Below are 13,361 nucleotides of genomic sequence, written 5' to 3'. Positions count from 1 at the left end.
TAAGTTAATTAACTAAACAAAAGAAATACTAGACTTTAAATAAAAATGAACCCTTATACTCCCTCAGTCACCAAACTCTCACTGTGGCACTCAAATGCAACCAGTTCAGCACTCCAGTGAGTGGAGTGAATTGGTTATGCTTAAATGTCCCTTAATTGGAGAAAATAATTGGGTAATCTAACTTTATGAAACTAACTTTTTTCCCCCCCACAAAATGCACTTCATATTCATCTTCATTAAATCAATATCTGCCCAATACTCTACCTTGTCTCAATCCTCCGAGGGCCAATTAAATTCTTCCTGAATTTGTCATGCACCTTAGTATAAAAAAACATTATTGATCTTTCTAAAAAGTCATTTATGGGATGTGGGCATTGCTGGTTAACCAGCATTTATTGCCCATCCCTAGTTGCCCTTTAGAAGGTGGTGGTGAGTTGCCTTCTTAACTGCAGTCCATTAAGTGTAGATACACCACAGTGCTGTTAGGGAGGGAGTTCCAGGATTTTGCCCCAGTGACAGTGAAGAAATGGCGCTTTATATCCAAGTCGGGATGGTGAGTGACTTGGAGGAGAACCTCCAGGTGGTGGGGTTCCCAGGTATCGGCTGCTCTTGGCCTTATAGACGTAGCAGTGGTGGGTTTGGAAGGTGCTGTCTGGAAAGTTAATGAAGTGCATCTTGTAGATGGCACACATGGCTGCCAGGTTTGAATGTTTGTTGATGGTGAAGCAATAAGTGAGCTTTGTCCTGGATGGTGTAGCCATCTGGGATGGCCATTTCCAGAATACAAAATGGATGATCGCAATGACTGTAGGGAAATATGGACAAATGTTAGGAAAGCAAGCAGACATAGAGCCGGTATACGTATTGAGAAGGCAACTCCCAGACGAGACTGAAACTGTAGGTCAATTAACATATTGATGGCCCATCTCCGGGAACAAAGGAAAGAGACTCAAGCAACCGATCTAGCTCCAGACACCCCGTCGCCAGTTCCCCAAACCGAAAGCATAAACAAAGCAAGGCCAACGTCCACCAAGGACACGCCCAGCCATCAGGGCACCCACCCCTTTATTGGTCAAGATCAATACGAGTGATCAAGATCAATACGAATGATCAAGATATGGCCCAATTAATCGGGGCCAAGTTCAAGGCCCGCCCAAAAGCACGTGAAGCCCCTTCGGGTACAAGAAGCCCCCGAGAGAGAATCGCTCTCTTGGACTCGGCTCTCGAAGCGGAGAGACTCGTCCACCAGCTGCACCAGAAGCAAGTAAGTCCAAGGTCAATCGCTTATCACCCCCTGGGATGCAGTCCTCGACTCGAGAGACCAGCACCTTCGCTGGCAACTTGGCAACTACATTCAGTAATGATATCGGGCTGGATGAGCCACACTGCTCCAAATCTTTATCCTTCTTTTATATTATTCGGGAGATGGAAGCCTGTGACAATGTGGGGGGGGGGGGGGGGGGGGGGGGGGGGGGGGGGGGGGGGGGGGGGGGGAGTTCTCCCCTCTCCCTTGCTTCACTATACACCCTCACCAGCAGTGGCCTACGGTCGGCCCCAAACCTCTTATAAAACTCTATCAGGAACCCGTCTGGCCCGGAGCTTTCTCTGCCTGCATCGCCCATACTCATACTATCCATCACCACCCTCAGCCCAATTGGGGCCCCGGTCCCTGAACCAGCTCCTCCTCTACTGTGGGAAACTCCAGCCCATCCAAAATCCCCGGGAACCTCCCCCCCAAACCCATGGGCACAGACTCGTATAGTCTTCAATAACCGGGAGGAGCGTAACAGACATCTACAGATGCTGAAAGATGCCCTCTTATGAACAGGATATGGCCCTCGACTCATCGATCGACAGTTCCAACGCGCCACAGCAAAAAACCGCACCGACCTCCTCAGAAGACCAACACGGGACACAACCGACAGGGTACCCTTCATCATCCAGTACTTCCCCGGAGTGGAGAAACTACGACATCTTCTTCACAGCCCCAACAAGTCATCGATATAGACGAACACCGTGCCACGGTCATCCCCACACCCCCACTACTTGCCTTCAATCTACCGCGCAACCTCAAACAAACCATTGTTTGCAGCAAACTACCCAGCCTTCAGAAAGCAACCACGACACTACACAACCCTGCCATGGCAATCTCTGCAAGACGTGCCAGATCATCGACATGGGTACCACCATTACACACGAGAACACCACCCACCAGGTACGCGGTACATACTCGTGAGACTCGGCCAACGTTGTCGACCTCATACGCTGCAGGAAAGGATGTCCCAAAGCGTGGTACATTGGCAAGACCATGCAGTCATTGCAACAACCGATGAACGGACAACGCGCAACAATCGCCAGGCAGGAATGTTCCCTTCCAGTCGGGGAACACTTCAGCAGTCAAGGGAATTCAGCCTCTGATCTTCGGGTAAGCGTCCTCCAAGGCACCCTTCAGCACGCGTGACAAAGCTGAATCGGCAAGCAGAAACTTGTAGCCAAGTTCCGCACACGAGTACGGCCTCAACTGAGACCTTGGATTCATGTCGCATTACATTCACCCCCACCATCTGGCCTGGGCTTGCAAAATCCTACCAACTGTCCTGGCTTTAGACAATTCACACCTCTTTAACCTGGGGTTACCCCTCTCTCTGGATCTGCAAAGACTTAATTACCTGCAAATGCTCGTATTCAATGTATCGTCTGGCATCTTTGAATTTGTCTCTATATATGTTTCTGGATCCGACCTCTTCATTTACCTGAAGAAGGAGCAGTGCTCCGAAAGCTAGTGATTTGAAACAAATCTGTTGGACTTTAACCTGGCATTGTAAGACTTCTTACTGCGCTCACCCCAGTCCAACGCCGGCATCTCCACATCAAAGAAGAACCACGCAACGTGCCTCAATGACTACCATCCGGTGGCCCTGACTTCAGTTGTAATGAAGTGCTTCGAGAGGTTGGTCATGAATCGCATCAACTCCATACTCCCAGAACGCCTTTATCCACTGCAATTCGCATACCGCCGCAACCGGTCCACAGCAGATGCCATCTCCCTGGCCATACACTCATCCCTAGAGCATCTCGACAACAAGGACTTCGACATCAGACTCCTATTTATTGACTACAGCTCCGCTTTGAACACCGTAATTCCAGCCAAGCTCATATCAAAGCTCCAAAAACCTAGGACTAGGCTCCTCATTCTGTAACAGGATCCTCGACTTTCTGACCCACAGACCACAATCAGTAAGAATAAACAACACCACCTCTTCCACAATAGTCGAAAATACAATGGCCCCGCAAGGCTGCGTACTTAGCACCCTGGTATACTCCCTGTACACACATGACTGCATGGCAAAATTTGGTTCCAACTCCATCTACAAGTTTGCTGACGATACGACCATAGTGGGCCGGATCTCGAATAACGACGAGTCAAAATATAGGAAGGAGGTAGAGAACCTAGTGGAGTGGTGCAGCGACAACAATCTATCCCTCAATGCCAGCAAAACTAAAGAAATGGTCATTGACTTCAGGAAGCATACACACCCCTGACAGCATCAACGGGGCCGAGGTGGAGATGGTTAGCAGCTTCAAATTCCATGGGGTACACATCGGTGCCTGGAGAAGGCGGGCAGCATAATCAAAGACCCCTCCCACCTGGCTTACTCACTCTTCCAACTTCTTCCATTGGGCAGAAGATACAAAAGTCTGAGAACAAGCACAAACAGACTCAAAAACAGCTTCTTCCCCGCTGTTACAAGACTCCTAAACGACCCTCTTAAGGACTGACCTGATTAACACTACACCCTTGTATGCTTCACCCAATGCGGGTGTTTATGTAGTTACACGGTGTACCTTGTGTTGCCCTATTATATATTTTCTTTCTTTTCATGTACTTAATGATATGTTGAGCTGCCCGCAGAAAAATGCTTTTCACTGTACCTCGGTACACATGACAATAAGCCAATCCAACCCAATTATCTCCTGATTCCAAAGCCTACCCACCATCTACAAGCACAAGTTAGGAGTGTCTGGATGAGTGCATCTCGAATAATAATTCAGCAATTCCTTACGGAAGGGCATTAAATGATGGCCTCGCCAGCAAGACCCACATTTCCATGAAAGTACAGGTTTTTAAAATCCCATGTCGATTTAAGGTGAATAAAACATGCATTTCCGAGGTGAAAAATTGAGGGCGACTCCGAAGGCAAATATAGCATTTTAGTACTTGCACACTGAATTATGGGCCTAAACCGGATCTGTTGCACCGAAAAAATGGGATTGCCTTATATGCTGAGTAAATTTATACACTGCTATCCATGGTATTGGCTCTGGAAGGAGTGCAGCACAGATTCACGAGAATGTTAAGTGTCCCAAGGATTAGATGATATGGGGTGATTACTTAGACAAACTAAGCTTGTAATCCCTGGAATATAGATGGTGATTTGATTGAGATTTTTGGCAATTTGAATGGAATTGACAGGGTAGATTTTCCGTTTGTGTCGACGCTTATAGCAAAAGAGTGGAATAACCTTAAAATCAAAACTAGACATTCTGGCGAGAAGTGAAGAAACATTTCATGCAAAGGATGGTAGTGTGAGATTCTCTTGTAGAGAAAGTAGATGCTAGCTCAATTAATAATTAACCCTGTAATAGATAACAGATGGTAATAACATTTTAGCTGCTCTGGCTCCAATTGCTGGAGAGGAAATTTCTGAGGTGAGGATGAAGAAATAAAATGAGAAAAATTGTAAACACGATAGAGTACTATCCTCTCATACTTAAAAGTAACGTAAACTTCGAAAAAAAAAGTACACTTTTAAAAATAAGCAAGAATTTAATTCTCTTCTGACGTGAAATGGACCCCACAACTTACAAGATTACTTTGTCAAGACCGAAAGATTGTTCAGCAGTAATTACATAGAAACATACATAGAATATAGGAGGCCATTCGGCCCTTCAAGCTTGCTCCACCATTCATTATCATGGCTGAACTTAATACCCTGGTCTCCCCACCATAATCCTCGATTCCTTTAGTCCCAAGAGCTAGATCTAATTCCTTCTCGAAATTGCACAATGTTTTCACCTCAATGTAGTGAATTCCAGATTCACCACTGTTTGAGTGAATAAATTTCTTTTCACCACAGGTTTCCCCTTATCCTCAAACTATGACCCCTAGTTTTGTACTCCTCCACCATCAGGAACATTCTTCCTGAATCTATTTTGTCTAATTCTTTTAGAATTTTATAGTTTTTATGAGATCCCCTCCCACTTCTAAACCCCAATGAATATAATCATAACTGATTTAGTCTCTCCTCATATGTCAGTCCCACCATCACAGAAATCAGTCTGGTAAACCTTTGCTGCACTCAACATCCTTCCTCAGATAAGGACACCAAAACTTCAGGTGTGACTTCAAAAACACCCTATACAATTTCAGTAAATATCCCTATTCCTAGGGCAGCACGGTGGCACAGTGGCGCTGAGGACCCGGGTTCGAATCCCGGCTCTGGGTCACTGTCCGTGAGGAGTTTGCACATTCTCCCTGTGTCTGCGTGGGTTTCACCCCCACAACCCAAAGATGTGCAGGATAGGTGGATTGGCCACGCTAAATTGCCCCTTAATTGGAAAAAATAATTGGGTACTCTAAATTTATTTTAAAAAAATATCTCTATTCCTAAACTAAAATCCTCTCACTATGAAGGCCAACAATCCATTTGCCTTCCTTACTGTCTGCTGTACCTGCGCATTTATTTTCAGTGACTGATGCACGAGGACACCAAGATCTAGGAGTACACACCTCTCTCAATTTACACCTAAATAATAATCTGCCTGCCTATTTTTGCTACCGAAGCGGTTAAAATCACATTTATCCACATTATACTGCATCTGCCATGCATATGCCCACTCACTCCGCCTGTCCAAATCCCGCTTAAGCATCTCTGCATCTTCTTCGCAGCTCACCCTCCCAACCAACTTTCCCAACTTTGTATCATCTGCCAATTTGGAGATAACACATTTAGTTCCCTCGTCAAAATCATTAATATATAATGAGAACAATTGGGGTCTGAGTACAGATCCCTGCAGTATCCCCTAGTCACTGCTTGTCAATCGGAAAATGATCCACTTATTCCAATTTTTTGCTTCCTGTCATCTGACCAGTTTTCTATCCATCTCAAGACACTACCCACAACCCCATGCTTTATATAACAAGCTGCTATGTGAGACCTTGTCAAAAACCTTCTGAAAGTCTAAATGAACTACATCCACCCGGTCCCCCTGGTCAACTCTAGTCGTTACGTCTTGAAAGAATTCTAGCAGATGTCAAACACGATTTCCCTTTCGTAAATCCATGCTGACTTTGTCTGATTATACCACTGCTTTCCGAATGCTGTGCTGTGAAATCCTTGATAATGGACTCTCGCAACTTGCCTACCACTGACATAAGGCTCACTGGGGTTTAGTTCCCAATTTTTCTCTCTATCTTCCTTTTTGAATAGCGGGGTTATATTAGCTACCCTCCCCAATCTGCAGGAATTATTCCAGAGTCCAAAGAATTTTGGAAAATAATCAAAAATGGATCTAATATTTCTAGGGTCACTTCCTTAAATACTCTGGGATGAAGATTAGCAGGCCCCGGAGGTTTATCTGCCTTCAATGCCATTAATTTCCCCAAAACCATTTCTCTAATTTCCTTCAGCTCCTCACTGAAACTTGTGTTTCTCAGAACTTCTGGTACATTGTTTCTGTCTTCACAAAGGAAGATACGAGTAAAGTACAAATTTAGTCCTCAGCCATTTCTTTGTTCCCTGTTATGAATTCCTCTATTTCAGACTTAACATGCCATGAAACCCATTCACTTCTGATTGATACTGAATGGATAAGGTTTAAAGTCTTACACATGGTTTAAAGTGACAATAGGGGGTAAAACGTTCAACTTGACACCTTAATGGGGATCTATCGTAAAGACTGCCATCAAGCACCCATTGGAGCAGTAGGGTATCTTTGAAACCAACGTCCAGATTTCTGCATTTATATCTGCTGACCCCAGAAATTACTGCCCATTTTACCCAGCGGGTGCTGAAAGTTGTTATTACTGCAAATTCAGGATCAATATCTTAAATGGTACATTTAAACAGGTCACAATCCCAGCTTCAAGACTCTACTCAGTCTTTATATCAAGGTTTTGAAGTGCCAATTATCATTAACTGTGACATTAGTGGGAGGAAGAGAAATTAAATACAGTTGGGTCACCATGTGACTGAATTCACCATCAGGGAAAAAAAGCCCAAAACTAGAAGAAAAGCTCCAATTGTACACTCCTAATTTAAACAAAGCAAGCAGTGCAGTGTTAAAACAAATATTCATGGTTCCATGAGCTATGCTATTAAATTAAATACGCTTCATGCTCTGCTGACCCTCACCACTGTCGTACTTTTAAAAAAAAATACAAAAATATTTTGGATCTTTTTTATTCATACAAGATGAGAATCATGATGACCATCTCCACAAGTGGGTGCAGCATGAATTACCCAACATAACTCATTTAAGCAGAGAGCATAACAAAGGGAAAGACCATGACTTAGTGTATTAATTATATCTGTACTAATAATTAAGAATTCTGGCCAATATAAATAAGACTTATTGCACTGTACTTCAACAGATACAGTTCTACATTAAGACAAATTGAACCTTAAACCAAACTGCAACTTCATACTTTCTTGAGAGTCACCATAAAAATATTGAAAAGTTTAAAGAATTGAGATTCTCTGCCGTGTCCAGATATTAGAAAGGCATTTCATGCTTCTGTTGCATCTGCTGTAATATTTCAAACAGATCATCCAAGTATTTAGGTCTAGATATGGGCTACCATTTCCTAATCGACTACCAATCCTCTGACCTAATAGCAGAACTATTGCATCCCAAATCTCGGTACCTTGGCTAGGTTCAAGAGAATTGACCACGGTAGCTTCATTTGGGAATTTAAAAATAAACTAAAAAGGAACTCATCACCATCCCTCAGATTTTAGTAGCCAGTCAAGATCAATTTATTTACATGTAAACCAACAAAAGAGACCAACTCTATGGTATTGCGACTGAGCCAGTCAAAACCCACTTTTTTCCGCTTCCACTCTATCCGGTGTCTTTACTGGTGGTCTTTACTTTGGCATTGTTACAGAGGTGGAAAGAGGTGGTAGTGATAGCAAGAATGTGGTTGGAAGCTCAACATGGAGTCAAATATGACACAAAGGTTTCAAAGAGACTGATTTAGTTTCAGACTATTGCCAGGGAGAGGGATGGAGTCAGTAGCTAGGAAATGCAGCTTGGAGCGGGGACTAAAAGCAATGGCATCGATCTTTCCAATATATTATTGTATTTGTAAAGCAGAAAGCATGAACAGTGGAGAACAAAGACATAGAAACAAACATATATTTACCAGTTTTTGCTGTAATTTAGATCAGTTTTGCAGCATCTTCAAGATTGCAAAGATTTTCGCAGTGTTATCCTTTTCTCATGGAACTATTGTTCTGCATTTATCTCATCTCATCACAGATAAGCATATTCTCATACCATTATTTTGCAGGCTTCACAACATCCACTGTTCCTCTGGCCCAAGGCTACATCACATCAGCACAGCACATGAAATTCTTTGTGGCTACCAGACCTCCGAGTTCCTGTCAAAGCCCCAGACATAATCCTGGATAAAAGTGTTTAATCTGACTGAATCTCCTGTCCTTCTTAAATCCTCTCATCTTGACCAAACATCTGACCACACTGAATTAACAGTATGACTTAACTGAACTGCATAGCTATTAAGTAAAATAGCAATCTTCAGAATGGGTCAATATTTTCCTCAGTTTTGTCATTTAAAAATTTTTTTTTTAGATTACCCAATTATTTTTTCCAATTAAGGGGCAATTTAGCATGGCCAATCCACCTACTCTGCACATTTTTGGGTTGTGGGGGCGAAACCCACGCAGACACGGGGAGAATGTGCAAACTCCACACGGACAGTGACCCAGAGCCGGGATCGAACCTGGGACCTCAGCGCCGTGAGGCGGTTGTGCTACCCACTAGGCCAACGTGCTGCCCCTCAGTTTTGTCATTTTAACAAGCATTTTGCTACTGGCACCAGACTAGATCCCAACAGTGGCTAAGTTAGTGGACCAGAAATAAAATGTTTTATTTCATTTTTAAGACTGAGGGACAACGTCGATTCACTCCAGGAGTGATCGCATGAGGAATAAGACCCCCCGCTTCAGTGTTCCCAAGTCTGTCCACTCCAGCAAAATCTATCTCTGGACTACCAGGAAGGCAAAGGCCAATACGTCAGCCCCTCTCACTCCCCTGGACTCCCGACACATCAAATATCACCACTTCTGGATTTGGGCCACCTTCACCTTCTCGGACATTACGTCTGCAAACCCCTGCCAGTACCCCTTCAGCTTGGGCATGCCCAAAACATGTGGACATGGTTTGCAGGGATACCCGTGCACCGCCCACATCTGTCCTCCACCTTCTCAAAGAACCCATTCATTCTGGCTACATCCATTTGTGCTCTATGATCGTCTTGTGCACGACTAAGATGCACTCACCCTCCTCAGAGCCTCATCCCACAATCCAGTCTCCATCCCTTCCCCCCCCCCCCCCCCCCCCCCCCCCCGCAGCTCCTCCTCCCATTTCCTCTAGGCCCCCTATCAGGGCTCCCTCCCAGTCCATAAACCCCTTGCCCTCCCCCACACCCTTGTTCGACACCACCTTGTCCTGTAGTCCTGGGGGAGTCAGATCGGGAAAAGACGCCACCTGCTTCCTCAGTCCCGTACCTGTAAATAACGGAACCCATTTCCACCAGGAAGCTCATATTCCTCCTCCAATACCTTTAAACTCAAAAAGCTGCACCCAACAAACAGGTCTCCAAACCGCTCGATCCCTGTCCGTCGCCACCCCCGAAACCCCCACGGTGCAAATCTGTAATTGCTGCAAATTGGTCTCCACACTGAGGCACCTTCCAACCGCAAATGCTGCTGCCCCTGTTCCCACACGCAGGGCCATCACCACCACCAGGCTCGTGGAGTACTTGGCCAGCAAGAAATGCAGAGACGCTGTCAACAACGCCCCCAGATCTGCACCCCTGCAACAGGCTGCTTCCATCCGCCCCCACGCCGACCCCATCCCCACTATCTTACCATAGCGATGTTCACTGCCCAATAATAATGTTTGCAAGGCCAGCCCCATCTCCCACCTCCCCCACCCCAACAGGACCTTCTTAACCCGTGGGGTCTTCCTTTCCCACACAAACCCAGTGATCATTGTAACATACAAAACAGGTTCAGTCAACCATTCGGCCCTTCAAGCCTGCACCACCATTCAATATGATCATGGCTGACCATGCAAATTCAGTATCCCACTCCCACTTTCTCTCCATACCCATTGATCCCTTTAGCTGCAAGTGCCACGTCCAGCTCACTCTTGAATATATCCAATGAACTGGCCCCAACAGTTTTCTGTGGTAGAGAATTCCACAAGTTCACAACTCTTAGAGAAGAAGTTCTTCCTCATCTCAGTCCTGAATGGTTTACCCCTTATTCTTGGGCTGTGACCCCTAGTTCTGGATGTCCTCAACATCAGGAACATGGGGGGGGGGGGAGGGGGGGGGGAGGGGGGGAGGGGGGAGGGGGGGGGGGAGGGGGGGGGGAGGGGGGGGGGTATAGGGTGGATACGTGGGTTTGAGTAGGGTGATCATTGTTCGGCACAACATTGAGGGCCGAAGGGCCTGTTCTGTGCTGTACTGTTCTACTTCTACTTCTAAATTACATTGAGTACAAGCCCAGTTGATCCAGTTTTTCTTCATACGTCAGTCCTGCCATACCAGGAATTACCTTTGTTGGACACCCTCAATAGGAAGAATGCCCTTCCTCAAAGTAGGAGACCAAAACTGAGCACAATACTCAAGGTGTGGCTTCACCAATGCCCTGTATAACTGCAGCAAGAAATCCCTACCCCTATCCTCTCGCTATGAAGGCCAGCATGCCATTTTGCTTTCCTCACTGCCTGCTGTACCTGCATGTCAACTTCAGCGACAGTCCACCATGACACTCTGGTTTCATTGCACTTTCCCTTTTCCTAAATTGCCACCATTCATAGAATAATTTGCCTTCCTGTCATTGCCAAAGTAGATATCATTTACCCACATTATATTGCATTTGCCAAGTATTTGCCCACTCAGCCAGCCTGTCCAAGTCACCCTGCAACCTCTTTCCACCCTCCTCACAGCACACAACCACCCAGCTTAGTGTCATCAGCAAATTTGGAGATATTGCCTGCAATTCTTTCGTCCAAATGATTAATGTATATTGTAAACAGCTGGAGTCCCAGCACTGAACCCTGTGGCACCCCACTAGTCACTGCCTGCCACTCTGAAAAGGACCCGTTTATTCCCACTGTCTGATTCCTGTCTGCCAACCAGTTCCCGATCCACGTCAATACAGTGGTCCCACTACCATGAGCTTTAATTTTGCTTATTAATCCCTTGTGTAGGACCTTGTCAAAAGCCCCTTGAAAGTCCAGGCACACAACATCCACTGGTTTACCCTTGTCCACTCTACTGGTCACATCTGCAAAAAATTCCAATTTTGTCAAGCATGATTTCCCTTCAGTGAATCCATGCTGACTTGGACCGATCCTATTCCTGCTTTCCAAATGCTCAGTTATTTCATCATTATTAATAGATTCCAGCATTTTTCCCATCGATGTCAGGCTAACCGGTCTATAATTCCCTATTTTCTCTCTCTCTCCTTTTTTAAAAAGTGGGGTTACATTAGCTACCCTCCAATCCAAACTCTTCCAGAGTCTATAGATTGCTGGAAAATGATCACCAATGCATCCACATATTTTTAAGGGCCACTTTCTTAAGTACTCTGGTATGCAGAGCATCAGGCCCTGAGGACTTAAAACGGGTTCAAATTCCATCAATTTCTCCAAAACAATTTCCTGACCAATAAGGATTTCCTTCAGTTGCTCCTTCATGCTTGATCCTCTGTCCCGAAGTTTATTTTATGCCCTCCTTAGTGAAGACAGATCCAAAGCAATTGTTCAACTGGTCTGCTGATTCTCATTGTCTTTTTCTCTTCACAAATTTATGGAAGCTTTTGCAGTCAGCTTTTGCGTTTTCTGAAAGTTTACTCTCTTAATCTATTTTCCCCCTCCAAATTAATCCTCTGCTGAATTTAAATTCTCCTAGTCCTCAGGCTTACAGCTTTTTCTGGCCAATTTATATGCCTGCTTTTGGGCTTTAACAATATCCCTGATTTCCCTGGTTAACCATAGTTGAGCCACCTTCCCTGTCTTACTCTTGCACCAAACAGGGATGTACAATTGTTGAAGTTCATCCACGTGTTCTTTAAATGTCTGCCATTGATTAACGAATTAACTTTCCTAAAGAATGATTTTGGGACGAAGATCGGAGGTTCTGAAAAACAATAAAAGCCTCACGAGCACTGTCATTTTCACTTTCTGTCCCTGCCCACGACAGTGGGAACACATCCCCCCCTCTTGAAATCCCCCCTCATCTATTCCACCAACCACGCCAGATTCAATTTGTGCAGTTGTTCCCATCCCTGCGCCACCTGGGATCCTTAAATAGCTGAAGCTCGCCCCCACCACCTTGAACGGCAACTCGCCCAACCTCCTCTCCTGCCTCCTGGCCTCGATTGGGAAAATCACACTCTTCCACAGGTTTAGCTTTTCTCCGGAAAACTGACCAAACTCTCTAAAATACCCATAATTCCCCGATGCCTCCCAGTGGGTCCGAAATATAAAGCAACGGGTCATCTGCATATAGCGAAACCCTGTGCTGAACCGCTCCCCCACCCATCTCACGATCCCTCTCCAACTCCAAGCTCTTAAGCACCATTGCCAATGGCTCTCTTTCCAAGGCAAAGAGCAACTGGGAGGGGGCACCAGTGCCTTATCTCACTGTGTAGCCCGAAATACCCCGAGCTCACCCAGTTCATCCATACACTCTCTATCAGCGCCTTATACAACAATTGGTCCCAGTCCACAAACCACTGCCCGAACCCAAACAGTCTTAACACTTCCCAGAGATACTCCCACTCAACCCGATCAAACACCTTCTCCACGTCCATAGCACCCACCACCTCCACATCCTGTCCCTCCGGGGACATCCATATCATGTTCAGTAATCTCCTGACATTCGCCGATTGTTGTCTCCCCTTTAGGATCTCCGTCTGGTCTTCCCCGATCACCCTCGGCACATAGTCCTCAATCCGCGAGGCCAAGATCTTTGCCAACAATATGGCTTCCACATTTAAAACAAAATCGGGCAGCAGTTCCCATACAACTCTGTATCT

The 13,361-nt window shown here is 45.4% G+C and overlaps 1 protein-coding gene across 37 annotated transcripts in view; it reads right to left on the bottom strand.

The window, feature by feature from the left end:
• The window catches only part of pcbp3 (poly(rC) binding protein 3), a 251,594-nt gene that overhangs the window by 83,866 nt on the left and 154,367 nt on the right, over positions 1-13,361 (bottom strand). Inside the window, exon 1 of one of the 37 annotated variants that reach the window (XM_038787710.1) lies at positions 8,563-8,583. The exons of 35 other annotated variants lie outside the window; for them this stretch is intronic. The gene's annotated coding sequence lies outside the window, so the exon portion shown is untranslated. One more of the 37 variants, XM_038787706.1, reaches the window with a different exon arrangement.

This window comes from Scyliorhinus canicula, chromosome 2, assembly GCF_902713615.1.
Source record: "Scyliorhinus canicula chromosome 2, sScyCan1.1, whole genome shotgun sequence".
Taxonomy (NCBI): domain Eukaryota; kingdom Metazoa; phylum Chordata; class Chondrichthyes; order Carcharhiniformes; family Scyliorhinidae; genus Scyliorhinus; species Scyliorhinus canicula.
The sequence above is the reverse complement of the archived record's forward strand: the minus strand, read 5'-3'. Positions and strand labels throughout refer to the sequence as shown.